Source organism: Tamandua tetradactyla, chromosome 8, assembly GCF_023851605.1.
Source record: "Tamandua tetradactyla isolate mTamTet1 chromosome 8, mTamTet1.pri, whole genome shotgun sequence".
NCBI classification, from domain to species: domain Eukaryota; kingdom Metazoa; phylum Chordata; class Mammalia; order Pilosa; family Myrmecophagidae; genus Tamandua; species Tamandua tetradactyla.
Genome location: NC_135334.1, coordinates 122,915,383 through 122,942,527, shown reverse-complemented (window position 1 = coordinate 122,942,527; position 27,145 = coordinate 122,915,383). Strand labels below are relative to the sequence as shown.

The window sequence follows — 27,145 nt, the reverse complement described above, 5'->3', positions numbered from 1 at the left end:
TGATTAACCATGTGAGAGAAGAGTCTGAACCGAAACGGTGGCGGAGAAGGGAAAGGATGGACGAGGAAATGTTTCTGAGTCAGAATGGCAGGACTTGGTGGCGAGGGCGCATGGTCTGAGGGTTTCCAGCGTGGCCGAGGCTCCGCCTGCGCGAGGAGGGGTGGAGGAGAGCAGCTCGGGCCTGTGGGTGGCTCTGGCCCTGGAGAGCTCTTCGAGTGAGAATAAAAAAAAAAGTTTGTTCTTTTGATAGCAAAACTAGCAGGCTTGCAAACGTCTCACATGCTAATTAAGAAACTAATTTAAACCCACTAGTTCTTAAAGGCATATGGTTTGTTTAAGGTTGATCCAAGATTGAAGTTTTGGTTAAACAAAGTTTTAATAAATCATAAGATAAATTGGCTCTAATAATTGTAGTATGGCTTTCCAATTTTCATGTGGGCTTTTTTTTTCTCTTTCATTTGAAATGAAGTAAATGAGACAGTGTAGCTAAGAATGTCTACCACCTAATTGTCATTTACAGTTAGCTAGGGGAGCCCTTCTCTTCGAGCTCCAAGGCAGGCATGGTCTTCGCCCCAGTTACAGGTGAGCGAAACAGGTATAATTCAAAGAGGTCAGGGGTCCAGAGGAGGGCATTTGCACAGAGGTGGGAGAGTCAGGACTCATGTACCTAAATCTCCTCCCTGTTGCTGTATCATAAATTACCCAAATGCAGCAGCTTGAAAAATAAATATTTATCATCTCACACAGCTGTGGAGGATGAGGGATCTGGAGCCGCTGAGCTGGGCGATGCTGTTCAGGCTCTCGGGGTCAGTCGGGATTCTTCAGAGAAACAGAAGCGATGGGATGGATACGTGTATATATAAAGACGTTTATTTTAAGGTGTTGGCTCACATGATTGTGGGGGCTGGCAAGTCCAGAATTTGTAGGGCAGGCCAGCAAGCTGGAGACTCAGACAGGATTTCTGTGCTGCAGGCTTGAGGCAGAATTGCTCCCGCAGGAAACCTCGGTTTTTACACTGGAGACCTCCAGCTGGCTGGGCGGGGCCCCTCGCTGGCCTTAAGGCCGGCTGGGTGTAGATGTCATTACATCACGGCAGCATCTAGAGCTGCGTCTGATCCACTGCAAAATTAACCATCGCAGGCTCTCAGGAGGCGGCCGTCAGGCTGCTGGGCAAGTTGCCCTTTCCCGAGGGTGGACTGGAGTTGGCGGTTCCACCCTTGAGATCCTTCCAGGGCTGTTGGCAGTGGGCTCCAGTTCCTCGTCACGTCTCTCCATTGGATGTTGGGGACACGGCTGTCCCGAGCAAGTGACCTGAAAGAGAGAGTGAGTGATCCAATGGACGCCTCCTTAAGACCCAATCTTGGTCCAGCCCAGGCTCAGGGGGAGGGGGGCTCAAGAGGATGTGGCCATCAGGAGGCGGGTATCCTTGGGGACCCCTTAGAAGGCACCTTTCCATCCCATCATGGGTCTTGGTGTTTTCATCCTTGCAGCTACTACCCCCACCCCCACCCCCCATGGTACCTAAATAGAAGTACTTTATGAACTTCATAAAGTCGCAATGAGACCCGTTTGGGGCGATTTATATCTTCGGTAGATAACAGAACAGCACTGAACTACTTAGCAAACCAGGAAGTGGAAAATGGTTATAAACGGATCCAATTACTTTCATTGCCAAGGCAGTGGAAAAACGCAACATGTAAGAATGGACTTAATTGTTGAAAAATTAATTAGACAATTAAACTTATTTCTGCTTAAATACATCTAGGTGTTAACTGGTAATCTGAGTGGCAGTTTATTTTAAGGTGGATTTGTTATCTCGCTTGTCCCTTAAAAAGTGATCTCGGTTTAATACGCCCTGAGCCCGCTGGGCTGGCCAAGCACCTACGTCTGCTTCGTTGTCCCGACTCATCTCCAGACAGGACGGTTCAGGGTGACACGGGCCCGGGGGGCGCAGCATTGGCTCTGGGAGCGCGGAGGGGCCCGGGCAAGGCCGATGGTGCTGGCCGAGATGCGGGTTTGCCCGGGCAGGACCTGGGGCTCCTCACGCCGCCACTCACTGCCCCGTGGCGTGGGCAGGTCGCTTCTGCCGCCCAGGCCGTTTCCACGCTGCGGAATGAGGTGGGGAGGGGCTGAAGCCTGACTCCACCTCCCCGAAAGTCCCCTGACCTTCAGGTCCAGGTCTTACCGCAGGGGAGGGACCCTGAAAGGGATATCCCCCCCCTTTTTAAATCGTGAGCCTGATCTGCTTCGTGCATTTGTTTTACAGAGTGCCTTAAGTTCTGGTTGAATGTGGTGGGTTAAATGCACGTTTGTCTGCGCGACTCGCAGCAGGTCCCGCTTAGGTGAGCACGGGGAAGGGAGCCTTAGCGGGCGCGAGGCGGGTGGAGGCCCCGAGAGGGAGAGCTGGCCAGTGTCCCTGCAGGGCCCAGGAAGGCCCAGGGGGTTCAGGGGACCCCGCGAGCAGAGTGAGGAGAATGAATGCAAGGCTGCTGGAAGCAACGGCGGCCCCCAGCGCGCCCCGGACTTGCCCTTTGCTCACCAGCTGCGGGGCCAGAAGGGCCTTCTCTTTCCCGAGGGAAGCGGCCCTCCGCGGAAGAGCCCGGTGCCCGCTGGCCACCCCGCCGCCACCGGCCGGCCCTCCTCATGCCGGGCGCCCCTCCGACGTTGGGTGCCCCTCCTTAGAGTCAGCGACCAGCCAGGGGTCACCAGATTCGGGGGAGAGGCACGTGGGGAGAGAGAGCAGGAAAAGGACGGACCAAAGGAACTGGAAAGAAAGAGAGACAACGCAGGGAGCAGAAGGATGCCATTTTCCTCACCGAGATGGGAAGCTCCTCATTCAGGTTTCTTCTCAAATGCCACTTCCTCAGAAGGACTTCTGACCACTCTCTCCAAAATACTGTCTCCCGTCACCCTCTGCTTTCTGACTCGGTCTTATCTCAGCAAAAGAGAACAGGAGAAATGGTTGGGAGAGAAAACGATCGAATCAATAATATGAAATATTTTCCCAGACCTGAGTTTCCAGTCTGAAAGAGCCCACTGAGTACCCGGCCCAGTGGAGGAAAAGACCCACTAAGGCATATCATTGTAAAATTTTAGAACCCCAGGTATATAGGGAAAAGATCTTAAAAGCTTCCTGAGAGACAGAAAGGGAGGTTTTTTAAAAAAATTTTTTATTAATTAAAAAAAATTATAAGAAACAAACATTCCCAACACATACACTCAGCAATTCACAATATCATCACATAGTTGCATATTCATCATCATGATCATTTCTCAGAACATTAGCATCAATTCAGAAAAAGAAATAAAAAGACAACAGAAAAATATAACAAACAGAAAAAAAAATTTTACAGGCTGTTCTAGTTTGCTAGCTGCCGGAATGCAACACACCAGAGATGGATTGGCTTTTAATAAAAAGGGATTTATTTTGTTGGTTCTTCAGAGGAAAGGCAGCTAACTTTCCACTGAGGTTCTTTCTTATGTGGAAGGCACAAGATGGTCTCTGCTGGTCTTCTCTCCAGGCCCCTGGGTTCCAACAACCTTCCCTGGGGTGACTTCTTTCTGCATCTCCCAAGGCCTGGGCTGAGCTGCTAGTGCTGAGATGAGGAATGCTGAGCTGCTTAGCAGTGCTACATTGCAATCTCTCATTTAAGCACCAGCCAATTAAGTCAAGCATCACTCATTGCAGCAGACACGCCTCCTAGCTGACTGCAGATGTAATTGGCAACATATGAGGTTCACGTACCATTGGCTTATGTCTGCAGCAACAAGACGAGGTATGCTCACCTGGCCAAGTTGACAACTGAATCTAACTAACACACAGGCCATACCCTTACTGATCCCTTTCATTGATCACTATCATTTCAAACTAAATCTATTTTAACATTTGTTCCCCCTGTTATTAATCTTTATTCCATATGTTCCTCTCATCTGTTGACAAGATAGATAAAAGGAGCATCAGACACAAGGTTTTCACAATCACACAGTCACATTGTGAAAGCTATATCATTATACAATCATATCAAGAAACATGGCTATGGAACACAGCTCTACATTTTCAGGCAGTTCCCTCCAGCCTCTCTACTACATCTTGAACAACAAGGTGATATCTACTTAATGTGTAAGAAAAACCTCCAGGATAACCTCTCAACTCTGTTTGGAATCTCTCAGCCATTGACACTTTGTCTCATTTCATTCTTCCCCCTTTTGGTCAGAAGGTTTTCTCAATCCCTTGATGCTGAATCTCAGCTCATTCTGGGATTTCTGTCCCACGCTGCCAGGAAGATCCACACCCCTGGTAGTCATGTCCCACATAGACAGGGGGAGGGTGGTGAGTCTGCTTGCTGTGTTGGCTGGAGAGAGAGGCCACATCTGAGCAACAAAAGAGGTTCTCTTGGGGGTGACTCTTAGGCTTAATTTTAAGTAGGCTTGACCTATCCGTTGTGGGGTTAAGTTTCATATGAACAAACCCCAAGACTGGGGGCTCAGCCTATAGCTTTGGTTGTCCACACTGCTTGTGAGAATATCAAGAATTCAACTTGGGGAAGTTGAGTTTTCCCCCATTCTTACCATTCCCCGAAGGGGACTTTGCAAATACTTTTCCACTCACTGATCAAATCACTCTGGGATTCATCAGGGCATCACCTGGACAAACCAATAAAATCTCGTGTCCTATACAAAGTTCCATGTACTTAAGGTGTTCAATCAACTATCTACATAAGTTATATTAGGAGATGCACTAGTCAAAGTATAGATTTGTACAAATAAACATTTTTTGCTTTAGTCTCACACATTAGTTGAAATTTTAAACTATTAAGTACCATCTATTTTCAGCACACTGCAGTAATGACATTCTTTTGTTCTTCCTCACGCAAAAACATTTTTTAAATTTGTACATTTAGTCACTATCATTATACACTCTAGGCATTCCTAGATTATACCATCTCAATCTTTATCGTCTATCTTTCTTTGTGATTTCATTTATGCCCCAGCCTCCTCCCTCTATCATTCTCATATGCAGCTTCATTCAGTGTTTTAAAATAATTGTATTACAGTTAGGTAATATTGTGCTGTCCATTTCTGAGTTTTTATATTCAGTCTTGTTGCACAATCTGTATCCCTTCAGCCCCAATTACACAATATCTTACCCTATTTCTATCTCCTGATGGTCTCTGTTACCAAGGAAATATTCCAAGTTTATTCACTAATGTCAGTTCATATCAGTGAGACCATATAGTATTTGTCCTTTTGGTTCTGGTTAATCACACTCAGCATAATGTCCTTAAGGTCCATTCATGTTGTTACATACTTCATAACTTTATTCTGTCTTACAGCTGCATAATATTCCATCTTATGTAAATGTCACAGTTTGTTTAGCCAACTGTCTGTTGATGGACATTTTGGCTGTTTCCATCTCTTGGTAATTGTTAATAATGCTGCTATAAACATTGGTGTGTAAATGTCCATTTGTCCTTGGCCTCATGTCCTTTGAGTAGAGACAGCATATAGATGAGTCCTGTTTTTTAATCCATTCTGCCAGACTATGTCTTTTGATTGGGGAGTTTAATCCATTAACATTCAGTGTTATTACTGCATGGGTAGTACTTTCTTCTACTATTTTGCCTTCTGGATTTTATATGTCATATCTAATTTTCCTTCTTTTTACCTTTACTCATAGTCTTCCTTTCTACACTCTTCTCTACACCTGTCTCTTCTGTCTTCATATCTGTCTCTAGTGTTCCCTTTAGTATTTCTTGCAGAGCTGGTCTCTTGGTCACAAATTCTCTCAGTGATTTTTTGTCTGAAAATGTTTTAATTTCTCCCTCATTTTTGAAGGACAATTTTGCTGGATATAGAATTCTTGGTTGGCAGTTTTTCTCTTTTAATAATTTAAATATATTATCCCACTGTCTTCTTGCCTCCATGGTTTCTGCTGAGAGGTCTGCGCATAGTCTTATTGGGCTTCCCTTGTATGTGATGGATTGCTTTTTTCTTGCTGCTTTCAAGATCCTCTCTTTCTCTTTGACTCCTGACATTCTGATTATCAAATGTCTTGGAATATGTCTATTTGATCTATTCTCTTTGGGGTATGCTGCACTTCTTGGATCTGTAATTTTAAGTCTTTCCTAAGAGTTGGGAAATTTTCAGTGATAATTTCCTCCATTAGTTTTTCTCCTCCTTTTCCCTTCTCTTCTCCTTCTGGGACACCCATAACACATATATTCATGCACTTCATATTGTCTTTCAATTCCCTTAGTCCCTGCTCATATTTTTCCATTTTTTTCCCTATAATTTCTGTTTCTTGTCGGATTTCAGATGTTCTGTCCTCCAGTTCAGAAATCCTATGTTCTGTCTCTCGAAATCTACCATTGTAGGTTTCCATTGTTTTTTCATCTCTTCTACTGTGTCTTTCATTCCCATAAGTTCTGTGATTTGTTTTTTCAGATTTCAGATTTGTTTCTTCTTTTTGTTTTTTCCTTGCCTTCTTTATATCCTCCCTCAATTCATTGATCTGATTTTTGATGAGGTTTTCCATGTCTGTTTGTACGTTCTGAATTAGTTGTTTCAGCTCCTGTATGTCATTTGAATTGTTGGTTTGTTCCTTTGACTGGGCTGTATCTTTAATTTTCCTAGGGTGATCTGTTATTTTTTGCTGGCGTCTAGGCATTTAATTACCTTAGTTAGTTTAGTCTGGAGATTGCTTCACTTCTTTTACCTAGGGTTTTCTTGCTGGATGAATTTGTTGTCTATCTGTTCTTTGACATTCCATTCAGCTTTATCTGGACCTTTAGCTTAAGTTTTGTTCAACAGAGGAGAATTTTTCAGTTCTTGTTTTCTTGTTTCTTGCCCTGCTTGTGTGGTGCCTTTCCCCCCCACACACTTAGGTAGGTCTACTTAGATATTATAGACCCCAGCCAGATTTTCCCAGACCAAACTGGCCTCCTATCAGGAGGAAAGAGTCACCTGCGTTGGTTTTCCCTGAGGGTGAGACCAGCAGGTTGAAAGACTTTCCTGTGAAGTCTCTGGACTCTGTTTTTCTTATCCTGCCCAGTATGTGGTGCTTGTCTGACTGCAGGTCCCACCAGCATAAGATGATGTGGTACCTTTAACTTTGGCAGACTCTCCCTGCTGGGGGTGTGGTGGAGACAGAGGAGAGGTTGTAGGCTGGTTTTAATGGCTTCAAATTACCAAGCCCTGGTGTCTGAATTCCTTGAGGGAGGGATTCCACCTGGGTGGGGCTTCACCCCTCCCCTGGGGAAGGCACAGGCTCCAGATAAGCCCCCCCAAAAGATCACTTCTGCCTATGCCTGGGGAAGTTGCAGCCTGAAAAGTCCTGCCACTGTATCCAGAGGCAGTCAAGCCTTTGTAGATACACAGCCACAAAAACCTCTGTTTCCTTTTTTTTTTTTTCCCCCTTTTTCTGTCAGTCCTGCCCCCTTGGCGCTGGGGCAAAAATGAGCAACCTCCGCTTTGATCACATTCACCTAAGCTGGGGGCCTATTTTTTTTTTTTTTTTTTTTTAAAGAGAGAGGGAGGAAAGGAAGGAAAGACAGAGAAGGAAGGAAGGATGGAAGAAAGGGAAACATTTTTTTAAACATTTTCTTGTTTTATTATATTTTGTTTGTTTGTTTGTTTTTTACATGGGCTGGGGCCGGGAATCGAACCGGGGTCCTCCGGCACGGCAGGCAAGCACTCTTGCCCGCTGAGCCACCGCGGCCCGCCCCAAAATATTTTTTTTTTTTTTTAAACATTTTTTCTTATTTATTATATTTTGTTTGTTTGTTTGTTTTTTACATGGGCTGGGGCCGGGAATCGAACCGGGGTCCTCCGGCATGGCAGGCAAGCACTCTTGCCCGCTGAGCCACCGCGGCCCGCCCTGGGGGCCTATTTTTAGTAGTCAGAATTTGTTAATTAGTTCCACAATTGGCGTTTGATTGTGCCCAGTCCCTGCTGCTAGTAAAGTCCTTTCCTTTCCCCTCTGGGAAGCGGCCTGTGGGGGAGGGGTGCTGGCCACCACAGCTTTGGGAACTCACGGTTCTGGGGGGTGCTTGCAGCCGGTCCAGCTGGTCCAGACTGGGGTACGCTGTGTGACCAGTCACTATCGTGGCTCCGGGAGCTGTTCTGTACTGTTTCTGGTTATTTAGTAGTTGTTCTAGGGAGGTTTTTTTTTTTGACAAATGAACAGCAGGGTTACCCCAGAGCACTCAAAAAAAAAAACATCAGAAGCTGGAAGAAAATAGAGCAAGTTATGAAGGAAAATGATTCCAGCTCAGTTCAGCTATCAATTAAGTGAGGGTGGGAAGTAAAGACATTTCTAGACATGCAGATTCCCAAAAAATGTGCTTCCCACTTTTTGGAGTAAACTGAGAAAGGGGATGACATGGGAGGCAGGATACAGGAAACCCGAATCAGGTTTTCCTGAAAAGGAAAGTTTCCTGACAAAGGAAGTTCCCGGGATGAGGGAAAACAGAAGCAGCAGGTCCAGATGGAAGGAGAAGGGCAGGAGAGACCGAGGACCGTGGGAAGGGATGGCTGATCCGAATCACTCTATGAATGGAGATGCAGAAGGCTGTTAGGAGGGCTAAGCAAAGTTATTACCAGGACTCCAGCACACTAAGAAAATGGGAAAAAGAGCTAATTATTAACTTCAGAGAAAAGAAAAAGTTGTAGAACAAGAGAAGCATAGCTTCATACCCTTGACGGAGTGGACGGAAGTCCCAAACATAATCATGTTAATGTGGACAAGACTATAACTGCATTGAGCAGAAGATGGGAACAGGCTGTTCTTTAGAAATAAGAAGTTGGAGACCAGGAGAAATGTACAAAGAGTGATAGTGGTTGCTTCTGGCGGGAAGATGCGGCTGGTGGAGAGGTGGGAGAACGTATTGCTATTTTAAGTTAAAGGTGCCTTAGGACTAGAATTTGACTTCTAGAACTAACTGCAAGTATTAGGTAGAGACAATAAGGATTAAGTAAAAAACAAACAAACAAACAAAAAACCAACTCTGCATCCCAGGTACGGGCAGCTCACGTTATCTCTCCATCAACAACCAGCGTGAGCCGAATAAAACAGCCACGAGAAGTAAGCGCTGTCTCAGGCTTACGTGCCCCTTGATTTGGAGGGGCCCCTGGGCAGGCTGTTTGATCCTAAATCTCACCGATGATGGAAGGTCCACCATCATGTGGCGATGTGGAAAGAGAGCAATGGCCTTGCAGTTAAAGGACTTGGCTCAATTCCGTTTCTGCCGGGTATTGGCTGAGCGACATTAGAAAATAATGCATCTTAGACATTCCTCAAGCACCCACTAGGACAGCGTTAGACATGGGCCATGCTCGTCCCTGCCCTGGAAGAGTTTAAGGAGCAGGAGCTGGGGGGCGGGACAGGGGAATTAGTTTTCTCATCAATAAAATAGGAGTCCGTTTATTCACATATTCAGCAAACACGTCTATGGAAATGAAAACCTGTATCCTGTGACTGCCCTCCTTTGCATATTGGCACCAGATAACTTGTTTTGAGATTCATAGGTCCACAGCTAGAAGAGAATCTTTTGCACCTAATGTTGTTTAAGGTGATGCGTGTAGTTGCCAAGTTGACAAGAAGTGGACATGCGGTAGTTAGATTCAGTTGTGAACTTGGCCAGGTGAAGGCACCTAGCTCTGTTGCTGTGGACATGAGCCGATGGCATGTGAACCTCATCTGTTGCTGATTACATCTGCAGTCAGCTAGGAGGCATGCCTGCTGCAATGAATGATGTTTGACTTAATTGGCTGGTGCTTAAATGAGAGACTCAACGTAGCACAGCCAAGCAGCTCGGCATACCTCATCTCAGCACTCCCAGCTCAGCCCAGGCCTTTGGAGAGGCAGAAAGAAATCACCTGGGGGAAAGTTGTTGGAACCCAGAGACCTGGAGAAAAGGCCAGCAGAGATCACCCTGTGCCTTCCCACGTAAGAAAGACCTTCAGATGAAAGTTAGCTGTCTTTCCTCTGAAGAACTGACGAAATAAATCCCCTTTTATTAAAAGCCAATCTGTCTCTGGTGTGTTGCATTCTGGCAGCTGGCAAACTAGAACAAGCCCCTACTGTATGCAGGAGCCTGGAGAAGAGCTATTGGGATAAAAATGCTGAGGCAGCCTGGCTGCAGGACAGGGGCCTGGGTTCTGGGTCTCCAGACCCACACAGGAGAGGCTGGGGACTCATCAGCCTGCGACAGTGGCCTAGGCTCAACCCCCCTGGGCCGTGTGCTGGCTTCACCCTACGTGGGTCAAGCTGCTTCCTTCCCTTCTGAGGACTCTCCAGAAGGCTGGGATTTGGGATTTAGAGGTGAGTGCTCGAGAGAAATACCTAGGAGTTCATTCCCACACGTTTGAATTCATAAACCAGTAACATCTCCAAGGTGATTGGGGGACCAGCAGAGGGTCCCCAACTTCTTATTTGATAACGATATGAACAGGAAATATCAATACAGGGGAGGAAGAAAACCTCCAGCTCCCGTCTGCCATCCTTTTACAAAAGGCCGGTCCCCCACCACGGAGTCGGAAAGAAGTCTACCTCCGAATAGAGGGCGGGCTTTTAAATAGCATACAGTCGTTCATGAAGAAATGTCTTTACTTTCTCATTTCACCGCGGTCACCTGAAATCTTGGGTGAGGACTAGCACGGGACCGTGGCCAGCTCCCTCCACTACTGACCGTCAGGCCTGCACAGCATGAGCCGCCCAGCCTCAGCCCCGCTTCAGCCCCGCCCCAGCCCCGCCCATGCCCCGCCCCGCCCCGCCTCAGTCTGGCCTCGGCCACGCCCCAGCCCCGCCCAGGCCCCGCCCGGCCCCGCCTCAGTCTGGCCTCGGCCACGCCCCATCCCCGCCCAGGCCCCGCCCAGCCCCGCCTCCGTCCCTTGGGCCGCAGCACAGGAGCGGACAGCGCCGAGGGCCACCGGGCATCCCTGCCCGGGTGAAGGGAGGACAGACCGTCGGGAGAGCCGTTTCCGCGGAGGCTGGTGCGTCCCCATCACCCTGGCCTTCCTGGCAGCTCTCCCTTCGCCCTCCGACCAGCTTCCGTCTCCTTCCCTTCCCGGGGCGCCGGCCTCTCTCTGCCCCGGCGCTTGGCACCAGCGTCTCGGTTCCCTTCCGCTCCCCACAGCCCTCTGGCCTTGGCGCTTCCCCTTTTCGCCCTGGAGATGCAGGCCCCGCGGCCCGACTCCTGGCCACGGCGCCCTGGGAACCGCTGTCCCGGTGCCCCTCGGCCCCAGGCCTCCGCGTCGTGTGGCCCCCGGAGGTCCGGCCCTTCCACCGGGGCGCGCTGAGCAGGCCACGCCATCAGGGCCTGTTTCCTCCCCGAGCCCCGGCGCTCCCCTGCCCTTCCGTCCCGGGCACCCGGCCGCTCTGAGCCCCCGCGCCGGCCCGCCTCGCCCCCAGGCCCACCCGTCCCCCCGCGGGGTGTCTCCCTGACCGCCCCGCTGTCGCTGCGGGGGGTGTGGCCCCGCGGACCGCGGCCTCCCGACCCGCCTCCACGTCCGCCCGCGGCCAGCCCCCCGCACCCAGGAGGTGAGCCCTAGGGACTCCTGGCTCACGAGACCTGTCGGGGGAAAGTGAAAGCAATGGGGAGTGTTTAAAAGTGCGAGCCTCAGTTCTGGAGAGCACGCTGCCAAACAGGCGACCTCACGTGTTGCTAATAGAAATGCAATTTGTGAGCCCTTTTAGCCTGCATTCTAATGACACACGGCAAGAGCTTAAATATATCCAGTCTTTGACCCAGTATTTCCATTTCTGAATAGCTAAGGAAATAACCCTGTTTATGAAGAAGTTATGTATAGATTTATTTATTGCATCATTATATAGAGAAAACCCGGAAATAATCTAACTATGTTACAGTAGAAGTAATGTATGATACTGATGGCGATACACAGTCATTACAAATGAGTCTTGCTATAGAAAAAAGACAAAATAAAATACACCAAAATGCCAGTTGTGATTACTTGTACTTGTTGGGATTATGGATGCTTTTAATTTTATTCTTTGTAATTTTCTGTATTTTCCAAATTTTCTGTCATAAATTGCTATTGTAATTAGATAAGAAAGCTTTTTTAAATGATGCTTAGAATAAGTTTATAGTAACAGTGGGGGGAAAAGCAGGATACCAAATTGTATATAAAACATAATCACAACATAAACAAAAACAAGAGTGTAAGGAAATACAATAAACTACTCATAGTAGATGCCTTTAGTTACTGGCGCTGTGGGTGATTTCCTGGTTGATTCTATCTTTCTGATATTCTAACTGTGGTGCAAGAGGAGCACACACACACACACGCACGCATTTATTACTAAGAAGCTCTCTGCTACCTGCAGGATTTAATTGACATACTTTAGTACAGCTTACATGTCACAGTGACCCTCTATGGCATTTCCAAAAATTGAGATATAATCCACATACCATAAAATTCACCCTTTTAAAGTCTACAATTCAGTTTTTTTTTTTTTTTAACATACTCACAGAGTTATAATATACTGTCTAATTCTGGAACATTTTTATTTCCCTGAAATCAAGCCTCATGTCCCATCCACCCTCTCCAGCCCTGGGAATCCACTACGGTGTTTTCTGTCTCAATGGTTTTGCCTCTCCTGGACATTTCCTAAGAATGGAGTCATGTGGCATGTGGCCTTCTGTGTCTGGCTTCTTTCACTTGACGTAAGGTTTTCAAGGTTCATCCATGCTGTAGCATGTCTCCCTACTTTATTCCTTTTCATGGCTGAGTAATAGTCCATTGCATGGATATTCCACGATTTATTTATCCATTCATCCCTTGATGGGCACTTGTGTTGTTTCCACTTTTTGGCTATTATAATGTTGCTATGAATATTATTTACAAGTTTTTGTGTGGATGTATGTTTTCATTTCTTTTAGGTATATACCTAGGCGTGGAATTGTTGGGTCATGTAGTAATTCTATATTTAACTTTTTGAAGGACTGCCGAACTGTTTTCCAAAGCATCTTGACCATTTACAGCCCACTAGCAATATCTGTGGCTTCCTGTTTCTCTGTACCCTCACCAACCTTGCTGTTTTCTGTCTTTCTGGTGTTTTTTTTTGCATAGGCAGGCACCGGGAATTGAACCCGGGTCTCCAGCATGGCAGGTGAGAACTCTGCCTGCTGAGCCACCATGGCCCACCCTGTCTGTCTTTTTTATTATCATCATCCTTGAGGGTGTGAGGTGGTGTCCTGTGGTGGTTTGGTTTGCCTGAGGAGCTAACGGCATTGGACATCTTCACATGTGCTTATTGACAACTTGCCTGTCTTCTCTGGAGAAATGTCTATTCGGATTCTTTGCCCGTCTTTAAATTGGGTTATTTGTATTTTTATTGTTTAACTGTAAGAGTTATTTAAATAATCTCTGACATTTAGGTCTTTGATGTATCTTTGAGTTAATTTTTGTATATGGTGTGAGGGTAGGGGTCCGATATTATTCTTTTGCACGTGGCTCTCCCTTGTCTGAGCACCATTTTTTGAAAAGACTGTCCTTTCCCCATTGAATGGTCTTGGCACCCTTATCTCAAATCTACTGGCCATAAGTAGAAGGGCCACGATGGTGTTTTCTTCTTGTCCTCTTCTCCCCAGCGCAGTTCCCTCCTCCTGCCGGGCTATGGGCTGATGACCACACTTTCTTACTCACTGAGCAGAGAGGCCACCAGGACGCTCGTCTCCCCCACTAGACTTGCCGACGTCCTGGACCCCACCTGGGTGCTCTGACCTCCTCCCTGTTGCAGATCACACACCATCCTTTGCTTGGGCCTTGCCAGCTCGCCCTCCCCCGCCCACGCCGTGGCTGTCGACCTCCCTCACCTGCTGAAGGACGACTTCGACTGTAGTCAGCTCCTTTTTCATGGATTGCCATGTCTCCATCTCTCCTGGGGCACTCAGTGTACAACACCCTGTAAGGCCCCCCATCTTGAGACAGAACTGCCCCGTGGCGCTCACGGGCTCCCCTACCTCCTGTCCCACTTCTCTGCTCCTCTTAATAGCAAAATTCCTCAAACGAATTGTCCATGGTCCCCATTTAGTATTTCCCCAATTTGCTCGGTCAGTTCTCTCTACACTGGACTTCTGCTGTGGTCTGGACTTTCCAATTCATTCCTGCCCCAGTGCCTTTGTCCCTGCTGTCCCTTCTGTTTGGAAGACTCTTTCCGAAGGCCTTTGCATGGCCTGCCCATCACTTCTCTGTTTCAGTGTCATCTACCAAGAAGGGTTTTCTCTCCTACCTGTATCTGAAACAGTCACCAGCCCCGAGTACTGTGACCACACACTGGAGCCTGCCCAGCTTTGTTTTTCTCCACAGCACTCTCACGGCCTGACATTCTATATGTACTCATGCATCTGTCTGTGTCTCTTCCCTTGCTAGAATGGATGCCCCCTGGGGGCAGGGCTTTCTGTTGCTTACCATTGTATTCCCAGCCCCCAGAATATTGTCTGGCACATAGTAGTTGGTCAATAAATATGAATTAATGAGTGGGTAGATGGCTATCCAGGAGTCTAAGAGAGCAGCTAAGGGAAGATTCCTTCAATCAGGAAAAGCGGAGTATGGTCTGTGAGGAAGTGTGCTGCACGGAGTTCTGAATAAAAGGGGGCACCAGCTGGGGGAAGCAGGGAGGGACAGAGCTCTGGACAGAGAGCATGCAAAGGTCCTGAGGCAGGAGTGAGGGTGACAGGCCGGCCCGGGGGGAAAGGGAGGGAGGCAGCAGGCTGCGTGGCTGGAGGACCGTAGGCAGCTTGAGCTCTGTCCTGGGTGCTGAGGGAGGCCTCGGACACGAGTCAGGACAAGCTTCGAGCCGCAGTTCGGGGTATCCCGATCCGCTTATGATTGCTAGAGGTGACGACGCGGCGATCTGCTGCGCAACACTTCTTCTGTGCAGGAAAGGTCTTCTCAAAGCATTTCCACATTCTCTGTCCCTGCCTTGGCTTCTCCAACCCATCCATATAAGGATGGTGAAGTAAGGACATGGTGTTCCCTTGTGACAGGGATCATGCTTTCTGAATCCTAAATCAGGGCATGTTGTCTGACAAAGTATTATATATGTGTGTGTGTGCACACATGCACGCAAAGTTGTATGTTCCAATTGCATTTAATTACAAGTTTAACAAACCACCTCATTTTAAAAGAACAACATGCCCAGCCTTTGAGAATGTTCTAGAAAATTCCGGAAAACTTTTGCTGTTTGATAGCCACTCACCAAGGCACAACCACAACCCCAGTTTCAGATGAATCTGTGACCTGACTGTTGGGCCGAAGTTCAATGTGCTGTGAAGAGGATTGGAAAGTTAAGTAGGTAAGTCCCCCGCCCCTCCAAAGGCAGGTGCCCCTGTGAGTCCAGGAGTCTCCTCCCACCTCGGGGAGTGGCCGGCAAGGCTGGTGAGGCCTGAGCCGTGACCCTGTCGGCCCCTTCTCAGCCGAAAGTGCCTTCGGTGAGTCATCCTGGTGCCATCTCTGCTGGTGAAGGAGCCGAGCCCCCCGGGGTGTGTAAGTGGGAAACACAACCTCGGAGAAGGCAGAGAGGATGGGGGTGGGACCGGGGGCAGGCGGGACGGACAGACGCTCTCTGCTTAATGAGGAATAGAAATAAGCATGTCTAGACACGCGCAAGCACACGCACGTACAAACTCACGGGCACAAAACTCAAGGCCTCCCAGGAGGTGAGTAAAGGGACGTGGCTGACCTTGCACCGGGCCAGCAGCCCTCGAGGAGCCGCTGTGGAACTCTCCGGAGAGGAGCCCGGGAACAGACGGTGACTTTCCGCGATGTCTCTCGGGACCAGAGGATTTGTGGCAATCAGCCGACATCAATGAGTCACGTTCTTCCCCTTTGGTATTAGTAATTGGCATCACTTGGCTGGGAATAAGAGGCTGAGATGTGATTCTGTAACTTCCTTCCAGTAGGAAGATTCTCCTTTGGAAGATGGGCAGGAGCTGTTTTCAGCCTCCGGAGGGAAGCACGTCATTCCCTTGCTGGGTATAGATTTCAAGAGCTCTTCAGCTTCAACCTAAGAAGGGCCTGACCCCCGAGTTGGCTCTCTGTTGTGGTCCCGGAAGGTCCCAGAGGGTCCTGAGGGCAGAGGGGGAGGCTCTGGATGTGGAGGATTGTGCTGTCCCCTGCAGCCCCCGCCTCCAGGCCTTGGGGCAGCGGTGAGGCTAGCCCAGCACCTGCCTCCAGTCCTCCACTCTCTGGGGAGTCCCTGGGACCCCCCACCCCATGAAGACAGGACACTGGTTTTCCCAGCAACAGTTCACCCTCCTCCCTTTCTCCCGACAAGGGCACGTTTCTAGAAACCTCTCTGTGGTCACTTAACTGTCTTCCTACAGTTTTTCATTTTGGGGGTAGGTAGACGGAAAGGTGCTGTGGGCAGCAGTTTGATACCCCTTGCTCTCTGAGGGTGGGCCCCATCATTCCTTTATTCATGTCATAATTTCTGAGCACCTGCTCTGTGCAGGTCCCTCGGCTGGGTACCGTGAGCGAGGCGGAGATGTCTGTCGCTGCCACCATATGATTTGGGGGTTCCTCTTTCAGAAGATTACAGAATTATGACCTCAGAAGGCCCATGCCCTCCCTGGTGCCATGTGACAGGAGCGTAGGGGAGGGAAGCCACAGGGGCACGAGGCAGTAGTCTTGATTGTTTGTTCTGAACATTCGTACAAATGCATGTGGCCATGTGACCCCCTCCCCGCCAGGACACCCACCCCCCACCCCCCGACCTCGGAAGGGGTTCATGCAGGCGCGGGGATGGGGCATGGACACTATACACTCACGCTTTTATTGAATCATCATGAAATTCCTACGAGATGCAGTTCCCTCCCCGTTGTCCAGAAGAGAAAACCGAAACCCGGGTGGTGAGGAACTTGTCACACAGGCAGGGTCTGGGTGGAGCAGAGATTCGAACCCAGCGCCCGACCCCAACCTCAGCCTCCTCTTCCTCTCCAGGAGCTTCTCATTTTGCAAGCGAGCCGAGCACCTGCAAGTCTGGGGCCCCTTCCACCCTGTCTCTGCTCACATGTCGCCTCATCGGGAGGTCATCTCTCCCTTCCCTTAAGAATCGCCACCGCCCCTCCCTCTAACCCTGCTCTCCTTTTCTCCGCCGCACTTTAGACCAATGACATACTGTGTATTTGTGAGTTTTCTGCTCCCTGCCCTCAGGCTAGAATGTGGGCTTCCTGAGGACAGGGGACCTTAGCTGTTTTGTTCCTTGCTACGAGCTCGGTGCCTAGGACAGGGTCTGCCATGACGACGGTACCCAGCACCTATTACATCAACTGGCACCAGCCTGCATTTGATAAAACAGCCCACAGGTGTCACAGCAGTTAGAAGACTGACAGCGGGTCCGAGCAGGGGATTCTCAGAGCGGGTTTCCAGGAGGAGGCTGGCCCGTGCAGGAGGCAACGGAGGGGGAAGGTACGGGCGGGTGGCAGCCCAGCACGCTGCTTGGCATGCCTCCCTGCCTTCCAGCCGCCCTGGATGTGGGCTCCGCGCTATATTCACACATCATCTAAGTGGGTTGTTAAACACAGGCACCAGCTTCTGAGGGATGCTATGGTTTCTCCTTCCTTGGAGATCTTTAAAAATAGGCATATGTGATCAACTGTCCTAAATTATTTGTGAAGGGAAGCGCGAGCATTGTTGGCTCCTGCAGTGTACCAGGCAGATTGTCATCTGATACCATCGTCTCAGGAATAACAGCGGGCACTTATTATCCCCATTTTGCAGATGAGGAGACTGAGGCTCAGAGAAGTCGGTGCCCAAGTCCCAAGCCTGGGCCGAGACTCAGCTCTTTGCCCGCAGAGCTGTGCTTTTCCCACCGCACCCAGAGGCTCTCGAGGCTCTCTTTTGCAGTCTGGCTTTTTAGGATTTCATGTGTTCTGTATTAGAATAGCTTGTGGAGCTCAGTAAGGCCGGAAGTGGTCAGTGGACTTGTAATAACAGTGATGGAAAAAGCAGCTCCAGTCAAATCATGGAATTCTATTGATTTCAGGGCGTTTGCTGTTTGGAGGCTGGAGGTTGGACTGGACGGCCTGCTCATGCCTCGCTGTCACTGTGGTTCTATTCATGATGATGTGAGTGGCTGTGAACTGCACCCTCCGTAGTGGGCTAGTTGGGGAAATATGCATTAGAGCAATCACTGAATTAAACCCTGTTCCCAAAGTGAAGATGGAACTACATCAGTGCAGTGATGTGCAGTTCTACCCCTGCAGGAAGAGACGGTGAAGTAAGCCTATAAGAATTTTATAGGGAAGACTGGAAAGCAGGGGAAGTGAAGTCTCACGAGCTCCATCCCTCATGCATGGTCTGTGAGAGGCAGCAGGGGGCTTGGACATCAGTCCGAGGTTCAAATCTTCACGCTACCGCTTCTTAGTGGGCAGTCTGGAGTGCAGATACCATTTCTGCATTACGCAGCATTCTCTGGTTGCAGGCCACAGAAGCCAACCAGGGTGCCTTGCTCAGGAGCAGCTCACAGAAAGCACAGAAAAGTCCCAACAAAGGGCTGACCCATGAGCTCTTCAGATCTTCCACCATTGAGTGTCGCCCTGAGCTGAAGATGTCAGGGGGAGGGAACTGCGCCCTAGACCACCTGCTGGCCAGAGAGTGGATGCTTCCACCATCGGTTCCACCATTACCAATGAGGGAGAAGTTTCCCTGCTGGAAACACTGGACAGTCGCCACAACCTCTGAGCCTCAGTCTATCCATCTGTTAAATGGGGATGATGATACTTGCCTCACAGGGGCTGTTGTAAAGTTGAGAGTTAATATAAACTGGTTTGCGTAAAAACCACTTTCAATAAATGATTATTTCTATAATAAAGGCAAATCTCTATTACCCCCCCTTTTTCCAGATAGTGCATGGTAACTTTTATTTGCTTGTTAATTCCAGTTTGTACCTCTAAAAAAAGAGGTAGCTATCCCTCTCTAGCTAAAATAATATCGATATCACACTAAACACAATTAATAATAATTCCATAATGACATGTAATATATGCATATTCAAATTTCCTTGGTGACTTTTAAATCTGTGCCTTGCACAGCAGGCTCTCTCTTGGGCTCATGGAAGAGAAGCTCATTGTAATATTCATCTAAGCCAAACAGAACTGAGAAGTTAAATCTGTTACAGAGAAAAAAATTTTAAAAATCATGGGCTGTATTTTAAGACTGAGCAGAGGTGATCTGGGATTTCCCTCTGTTCTGGTGTATCCAGGTCGCCCCCTCGTTGGGGCTGGCTGTATTTAACACTACTGCAGTTAATGAAAACTTTCGTGATGAGACGCATGCGTGCACATGAAATCCCCGAGTTCTCCAGGGTCACGTCCAAGTCTTCCAGCGCCGTTTGACAAACATTTATTGAGTGCCTACTGGATGCACGATGTCTCTCCTGACAGTCATTCCTGTGGAGCTCTCCAGTCAAGCTTGATTTTTTTCCAGTAAGTTGTGTCCACCCAGAACCAGACTCAGTGTAAAGTGGGGTAGGATTAGTCACGGTAAAGAGCGACTTCCCAGTGAGTTGTCAGAATATAAAGGGACTCTTCCCGTTCCTGGGGGGACAGACATTTCATGGAATAAATGTTTAAAATCCGGCAAGGATTTTTTTTTAAAGAGGAAGGTCAGACTGTTTTCTTCTTCTCACCCAGTGATGCTTTTCCACTGAAGCTGAGGGCAGAGCCCTGCAGAGGTGGTCTCATACGGAGACCAGGAAAAAGCGGCCTTTTTGGCTTTGCTGAGTGAGGGACAGACAGCAGCTCCCAGCCTGGGGACGCCTTTCCAGTCCCTTGAGCCTGAAATCACTGCCATCAAGGCAGCAGAAGGAAAAAGGAAAGTTCTGGGCCAGGGTTAAACAGGTGCAAAAATGTTTTAGAAGACCAAACATGAGCAAGCAAGCAGGGAAATGGGCTCTCTTTGACACGGCTGGTGGGGGTGTAAATTGATACAACCTTTCCAAGGCCACTGTGGAAATACCATCAAAAGCCTTACAAGGCATGGTACCCTTGGAGTTGATCCCAAGGAAATTAATAGGGCTATCTTGGCAGATTTATCCATAGAGAGAATCATCGCAACATTGTTTAAAGTAGTGGGACATTGGAGAGAATGGAAATGTCCATCCATGGGGGACGGATTTAGGCTGGCCCAGTCCCTTTTGGGGATCCTCCCGTGAGGGACTATGACTCAGGCCTTAGAAATGAGGTGGCAGCCCGGAGCTCTCAGCTGTGGTCCACGGACACCCGAAGTGCGGGTGGGACACGCGCATGGGTGCATTTCGGGGCGAGGAGGGAGGAAAGGTTTTTATGGACTCTCAGGTAGATCAAGAGAGTGAAAAATGACCAAGGCAGTGAAAATCACCATTGTAGAAAATATTTCAAGCAGAAAGATGTTGACAATCTATTAAGTGAAAGAGTGAGAAGGATTGGTTAAAAGGAAATATAATATGATCCCACTTAAAACCACGTGTGTGTGTTTGTGTGCACGTGCGTGTGTGTAGGAGAAAGGTGAAAGCTACTCACTGGTTATCTTTGAATGATAGGATCATAAGCTCCCCCCCCCGCCTTTTTATTATTTTATGTCCTCTAAAACTGTTACCCAGAACATATTTTGCTGTCATGTAATTAAAAAGAAATACTGAAAAAAAAAAAAAAATCACAAGAGCATGGGTCCCGGGACTGGAATCACATTGCCTCGGCCCGATGTACCAGCTGAGGGATGTCCGGTGGGTTTCTGGACCTCTCTGGCTTCACTCTCTGAATCTGTCAGGTGGGGGTGTAAGAGCCCCGCTCTCAGGTTGTGAGCCCCAGGGCTGGCGCGCGCGGCGGGGGCCTGCTGGGGGCTTCGGGAAGCTCGGGCCCCGCTCGGCCCCACGCACGTGACCGCGCAGCTGGTGACCTCCTTGTAGAAGATTCACTTTTCCACTTTCACAGGTGGACGCAGCAACGGCTCCTTCATGGGTGGATCTTCAGAGGAAATATACGTGCCTGGCGCATAGCAGGGGCTCGGAAAATGACTGAAATGTTCCAACTAAAAACCATGCGCCGTGGCCATCGATAATAAATACTTGGAGAACCAATCCCCTCACTTTTTGCCCCACCTTAATACGAATCTCCTCCTGGGCTTCACGCTAAGAGCGCAGCCACGGCCCCAGCGGGCAATGCCCCGTGAGTGCCGCCTCTTGTTAGCGTTGCGCCGGCCCCGGGATGAGTGGTCTGCTCTTTCTCTGCGCTCACCCCAATCTCACTTTTTCCAGAACCTAGCTGCCGACCACAGGAAAAATAGAGCTCAGAAAAGAGGATTCCCCGGGGGCCGGGGTGTGGCCGCTCGCCCCTGCCGGGCCCCACGCGCCACCTGCTCCGGGCACCGGCCGCGCGAGCCAGCCACCGGGCACGTCGCCTCCCTGAGAACCGTGGTCTCTCCTGAAGTCGCGTGAGGTTGCGCAGTGCGCGCGCGCTCTGTTCCCTGCTTGGCCCTGTGCCACGTCTGTTCCAGGCGTCTCCCGCCGGGCCGTGGGCTGGCTGCTCTCTGGCCCTCGCGCTCCCCACTGCGCCACCAGGTTCCTGCCAGCCCTTCCTTCAGTTTATCCCCAATCCAGCCTCTTCTCAGCTCCCGCCCAAACCTCCACCTTCCTCCTCCTGCTCGTCCTCTGTCGCCGGGCCCTTGACTCAGTGAGCCTTTAAATGCCATTACATGGTTCTGTCCCAGTTCAAAGCCCCCCAGTGCTCTCCACCTCCCGCGGGGTAAAAGACAAAGAGCCGGTCCCCCTGGCCTCCTCGCACCGTGTCCACCGGTCTGCCGTGGGTCCCCTCTTCTCCCCCAGACTTAGGGCTGCCTCGGGGTCCTGGGCTCCCCAGGGCCCCCTCCCTGGCAGGTGTGTGCACCGCCCGCCCCGCTGGGCCACTTCCCGTGGCCATCTCGCCGCTCAGGGCTCCCCCTTCCTGGCTTTGCTCGAGGCCCCCCACGCACAGCCGCGCTGTCCCGTCACCCTCTGTGTCCCCATGTCACAGCCCCGGCGGCCCTCCCTGCTGCCTTCTCCATGGCACTCGCCACTGACAGCCTCTGGGGTCACGGATGGGTGGCGGTGGCTCCTGCACTTCCTCTCCCTCGCACGGCGAGTGTCCCTGAGGACAGAGGCCTCACCTGCTTGCCCACTTCTGCGTCACCAGTGCCTAAAGCCACACGGGCATTCGGCAAATTCTCGGTGAGCATTGTCCAGTGGGTTATCTTACTTAGATCCACATAAGGGGCTGGGGTGTTCACATTGAACCCCAGTATTTCCTCAAGATCATTGCGTTGCACAGGAGGCCTGAACTAAGACCGCTCAGCACTTACTGTGGCACCTCACTGTGGCCCCTCGCCCTGCCGCAGCCCCCTGGCCAGGAGGGCCGCCCCAGGCAGCTGAGAGGACCTCGCATCTCTAAAGTAAATGATAAAAACCTAAAGAGCTTACATTTTACAGCCTACATTCTACAGCCTTTGAAGTACCTTCAAGTACTTACCTAATGCGCATCTAAGGGCCTGCGCTGGGCGGTCATTACTGACCCCGCTGTTTGATAAGGAAACCGGGGTCACACACGTCCTGGACTGGGACTCAATTCTCCTGACCCAAGGAGCCCAAGTTCTCCACCATCTGAGCTTCCTCCAGCTATTCTCATTTAGGTTGACCACCAGTTTTAATTTACCATTTGCTGACTTCTACTCAGGGGCAGCACCCGGGTTTCTGATGGTTCAGATGGGTAGGGTGGGTGGGAGAACGAGTAGGTGCGGGACGCCATTGTTTGTGGCTTCCCAACATCGGTGCTTTCCTCTCTTGGTAACGGCCCCAATTTCCTCTTTGGACAATGACTTCTACTTCACTGGGGTGTCTTGGTTAGGCTGTCAATCAAGGTGGCAAAGGAGAGAGCCTTTTACCTAAGCCAAGCCAAGGTAAATTCAGGTCAAGGTCTTAGATCTTAACTGGAAAGGCAGAAGAATAAAAAAAAAGATTGCAGGCAGCAGTCTCCTAACGAGATGGTAACTGACTCCTGTTTCAGAACATCCTGCTGCCACAGCCGCAACCGTTCCAGCTTGGTCCTGAGCTGTCACTGACCCCGTGGGCAATCCCCATCCTCCCCAAAGATCCTCTTGGTTAGGTTTCTGTCACTCAGAGAATCCCGCTTAGAGGGACCATGGGAGGCTGGTCTCTGTCCACAGAGAGGCCCCTTCTGCCCCGGCAAGCTGGAGTGACAGCCCTGCGGTCCCCTCCCAGGGGAGTGGGTTGGGTGTGCCAACTTGTTGGCTTCTCACCTGAGACCTCACCACCTGGCACAGATGTAGGTCCTGGTAAGGGCTTGAAGCAACCCGGGGAAGGTTCAGGTTGATGAGAATGTGGGTGAGATGAAGGTTTGGGGTGCTCCCCAAGGGCCCAAGGAAGAAGAGAGAATAAGGAGGCTTTTGGATGTCTTAACTGAAGTTTCAGGAGTTCTCCAGGCAGGAAGAATGAGATCAAAACTTGGAAAACAATGTTCAGCTGTCCTAAAAAGTTCTGTGGAAGCCAGGATTTCAATGTCACATCCTCAGACCCCAATTCTCACATTGAACGTAAATGGCAAAATTATGAGACAATCAGCATGGAATGGGAGCAGTGCTGGTAGATTAAAGGGTGGTTTACTGCTGCCAACCCAAAAAACAGGGAACAGGGGCTTTTCTCTCAGCCTGCCCTTCCCCTGGCAGCTTCTGCATTGGCAGGCCCTCCCCTCTCGCCCCGATGTCACCGCTGTGGACAAAGCGTGCCGAGGTTTCTCCGATCGCTCTGGTGGGTCAGATTTGAAGAGCTGAGCCCTCCCCCACCCCCGTGCCCTGGTTGCTGTTTGCCGGGAAATCCGTGTCTGTGAAAGCACAGTGTGGACCAGGCCTGGGTGAGCGTGTCAGCCCTTTAATCCTCACGGCAACTTGGAGGGGAAAGTGTTATCCTTGTTGATAGATGAGGAAATCGAGCTGCCGAGAGGGTAAATAACTTGTGTAAGCTAGGCCAGAGAGCTGACGAGTGCCAACGGCAGGCTCTGAACCCACATTTATTGACTCCTAAAGCTCTTCAGGAGTCCCGGGGTTTAGTCCTAAGCCTGCACCTGCTGCTCCGTGGCTGGGTCTGTGAAGTGCCTCTTGGGTGCTGGGCTCTTTTATTAGTAAAATAAAGGCAGATGCCTCTGATTAATTGGCTGCTGGCCCCAAGAAGTACCCCAAGGCCAGGTCCAGCTAACTAGGAGAGATTTCTGCGATCGGTTAGTGATGTCTACCATGGACCTGGGAGGTGGGGGAGGCAGCATTTAGGTCACACATGACCCATCCCTGACCCAGGGGCTCCCAACATAGTTTAGGTTGTTAAATGCTATGATGCCTTGATTTAAACATTTTGAGTTTTTAATAATAAATAAGTCCACCCTGGTTATATTTTTCCTGTCCTCTTTCTGTTTTTTCCCTGCTTAGGTCCTTTCAGTTTTCTTCAACCGTCCAAAACCCATCATCAGCCTCCCAGGGGCACCAACAGCCAAGGGCTCTGCTTCCCCAGCCTGGACAGCACTGGTGTGTCGGCCATTCACTGCTACACAACCGACCGGGACAAAGCATAATGGCTTAAGCCACAGGTGATTCAGTACAAACCCTTCTGGGGCTTGTTTGGGTAGATGTGCTGCACAGGCCACCTGGCTGGGGTCACTTGTGTGGCTGCAAACATCTGGGGCCCCCGGGTTCTCCTCCATGGGGTGTCTGTCTCCTTGTGCCATCTCGCGTGCTCTTTCTCCAGCAGAATAGTGCGACCTTCTGACTCCTGGTGGCTGGGTCCCAGGAGGGAGCACTCCAAGAGGACAAGCCCCCACGTGCACGCGCTGACTAAGCCTCTTCCTGTGTTACCTTGCTAACGTGACAAGCACAGAGGCAGTGGGGAAAGGCCAGGAGGCGTGGCTCCTGTAACAATCACCCATAATAAGCAATTTAAACTATTCTCAGGATTGCTGCCACACATCTGAGTAACTGGGAAGCATTGACTGATGTGCTGGGTGCTGTGATAAGAGGTATGAGACAGAGTCCCTGTTTTGTGGCATTTCCAATCCAGCAGATGCTATGGAACATGCTCTGAAAGGTGACACAGTGCAAGTCAGTAGGAGCAGCTTCCGACCCACAGTTACATATTCCAGAATTACACTTGTACATAAACTGTGCGGAGTTTTTTCATGTATAGCAAATGACTGGGCCACAGAAGACTATATAACCCATATTCAACCGTGGTTGCATTTCCAAACCTCACACACTCATGCACCAGTTCATGACTTGTGCCGTTTACATGTACGCGGGAACTGTTATTTACTTCACGCTTTTCTTTGATTCAGTACTTTTTAATACCTAATTTTAAGATAAAATTTTATATTACTGCTGTAAAGGCAAAACCAGTATCATTTGCCACAAGTGTAAGATGGTCATAAAAGTAAACTCAGCTAAAATGAAATGTAGTGATAATACTAAATGCTAGTGAGGATGTGGAGAAATGGAATCACTCATATGCTGCTGGTGGGAATATAAAATGATACAGCCACTCTGGAAAAGAGTATGGCAGTCCCTTTAAAAACTAAAAATGAACTTACTGTACAACCCAGCAATTAGATTCTTGAGCATTTAGCTCATAAAAATGACATTTTCATGCAGGAACATGCATATTCATAGCAGCTTTATTACTAATAGCCCCAAATTGGAAAATACCCAAATATCCTTCGATAGCTGACTAATTAAACAGACTGTGGTACATCAATCCCATGGAATATCACTCAGCAATAAAAAAGAACCAGCTATTGACAACAGCTGGCATAAACCTCAAGGAAATTATGCTGAGGGGAAAAAGGCAGTTGCAAAAGTTTACATATTGTATGATTCCATTTATATAACACTTTAAAAAAGATAAAATTTTAGAAACGGAAAATAGAATGATCAGAGGGTAGAGATGGGGAGGGAGGATGGTGTGGTTATAAAGGGGTAAAGAAGGTAGTTTAGAGGTGATGGTACAGTTGAGCATCTTAATTGTGGCGGTAGTTATGCAAGGCTGCACACACTGATAAAATCACATATAGTGACACACACACAGAACAGGTGCACATAAAACTGGGGAAATCTGAATGAGCTCTACAGATCGTACCAATGCCAATTTTTTTGTTTAGATATTGTATTGCAGTCATAAGATGTTACCACAGAGGAGACTGGGAGAAGAGTGCACGAGACTTCTCCGTACATTTCTTTGCAACCTCCTGCGAATCTAAAATTATTTCGAAATAAAAAGTAAATTCAGAACCATTAAAATAAAAGACATTTGTCTTTACACTACCTAAAAGCACTTCAGAGATCAGCAGTGGTCCCGGGAGCCCGTGTGGGGTTGAGGCGTGAGGGCAGGGCACAGCACCTGCCACCAACACGTGGGTGATGGTATGTGCCGAGCTCGGTTCCAAGACCATTCCTCTGTGTGGAAGCGTCACAGGTTGGATTCCGTGGGGAACAGACATTAAGGCAGAGATTTGCACAAAGGACGTGGTGTGCTTTCAGGAACACCACCTGTGAAGGAAGTGGAACTGCGAAGCAGTTACAGCAGAGCACGCAGCATGATCTGTGGGCTTCTGTAGCTGGGCTTCCCAATTAAAGCAAGGGGGAGGAACTGTTTTATCTGCTCATTAATGAGTCAACGGATGCAGGCTGCCTCCAAGGAGAGGGCATAGATTTGGGTAAAGCTGCTTCCTCTGGCTGCGGGCAATGCCTGGAGAGGAACTGAGCTGTGAATTGTTAGCAACCAATACCTTATCCACTACAGTCCACCCCCTGTGCTCAGATTCACTTGCTTAACATAGTAAGTTCACCCACCTGGAAGCTGCCCAGGATACTTTTTCTGGGGAAACTCAGAAGAGGCAGGCAGCAGAAGAAAAAACTTACCTGACTCCCCAGGCCACTACTTATCCTCATTTCCTCCTCCTCTCCATGCATTCTAGATTTCCCCTCACTCTTGGTTAGTACCTCTGCTGATCTGGGCAGCTCGCTTGGTCTCAGGATGTGGCTGCTGCGTTTGTCCATCTACTGTCAATACTGGCCGGGGAGATTGAAGAGACGTCCCAGTGGGTCATCTGTGTGTCAG

At 49.3% G+C, this 27,145-nt stretch overlaps 2 long non-coding RNA genes across 5 annotated transcripts; one reads left to right on the top strand and one right to left on the bottom strand.

Moving 5' to 3' along the window:
- Positions 1-896: 896 nt before the first annotated feature.
- LOC143643786 (uncharacterized) lies at positions 897-10,688 on the bottom strand. The gene is made up of 3 exons (XR_013156401.1): positions 10,550-10,688; positions 2,817-2,930; positions 897-1,311 (listed from the first exon to the last, which is right to left on the bottom strand). It is a non-coding gene; the product is annotated as an uncharacterized LOC143643786 (long non-coding RNA).
- A 194-nt stretch (positions 10,689-10,882) lies between these two features.
- On the top strand, positions 10,883-26,311 carry LOC143644923 (uncharacterized). Of its 4 annotated transcripts, XR_013156970.1 has the most exons (6): positions 10,883-10,992; positions 15,243-15,316; positions 23,716-23,900; positions 24,469-24,626; positions 24,785-25,052; positions 26,187-26,311. It is a non-coding gene; the product is annotated as an uncharacterized LOC143644923 (long non-coding RNA). The 4 variants fall into 4 exon arrangements; XR_013156971.1 differs by lacking the exon at positions 23,716-23,900 and having other exon boundaries at positions 24,788-25,052; XR_013156969.1 differs by lacking the exon at positions 23,716-23,900.
- The last annotated feature ends 834 nt before the right edge of the window (positions 26,312-27,145 follow it).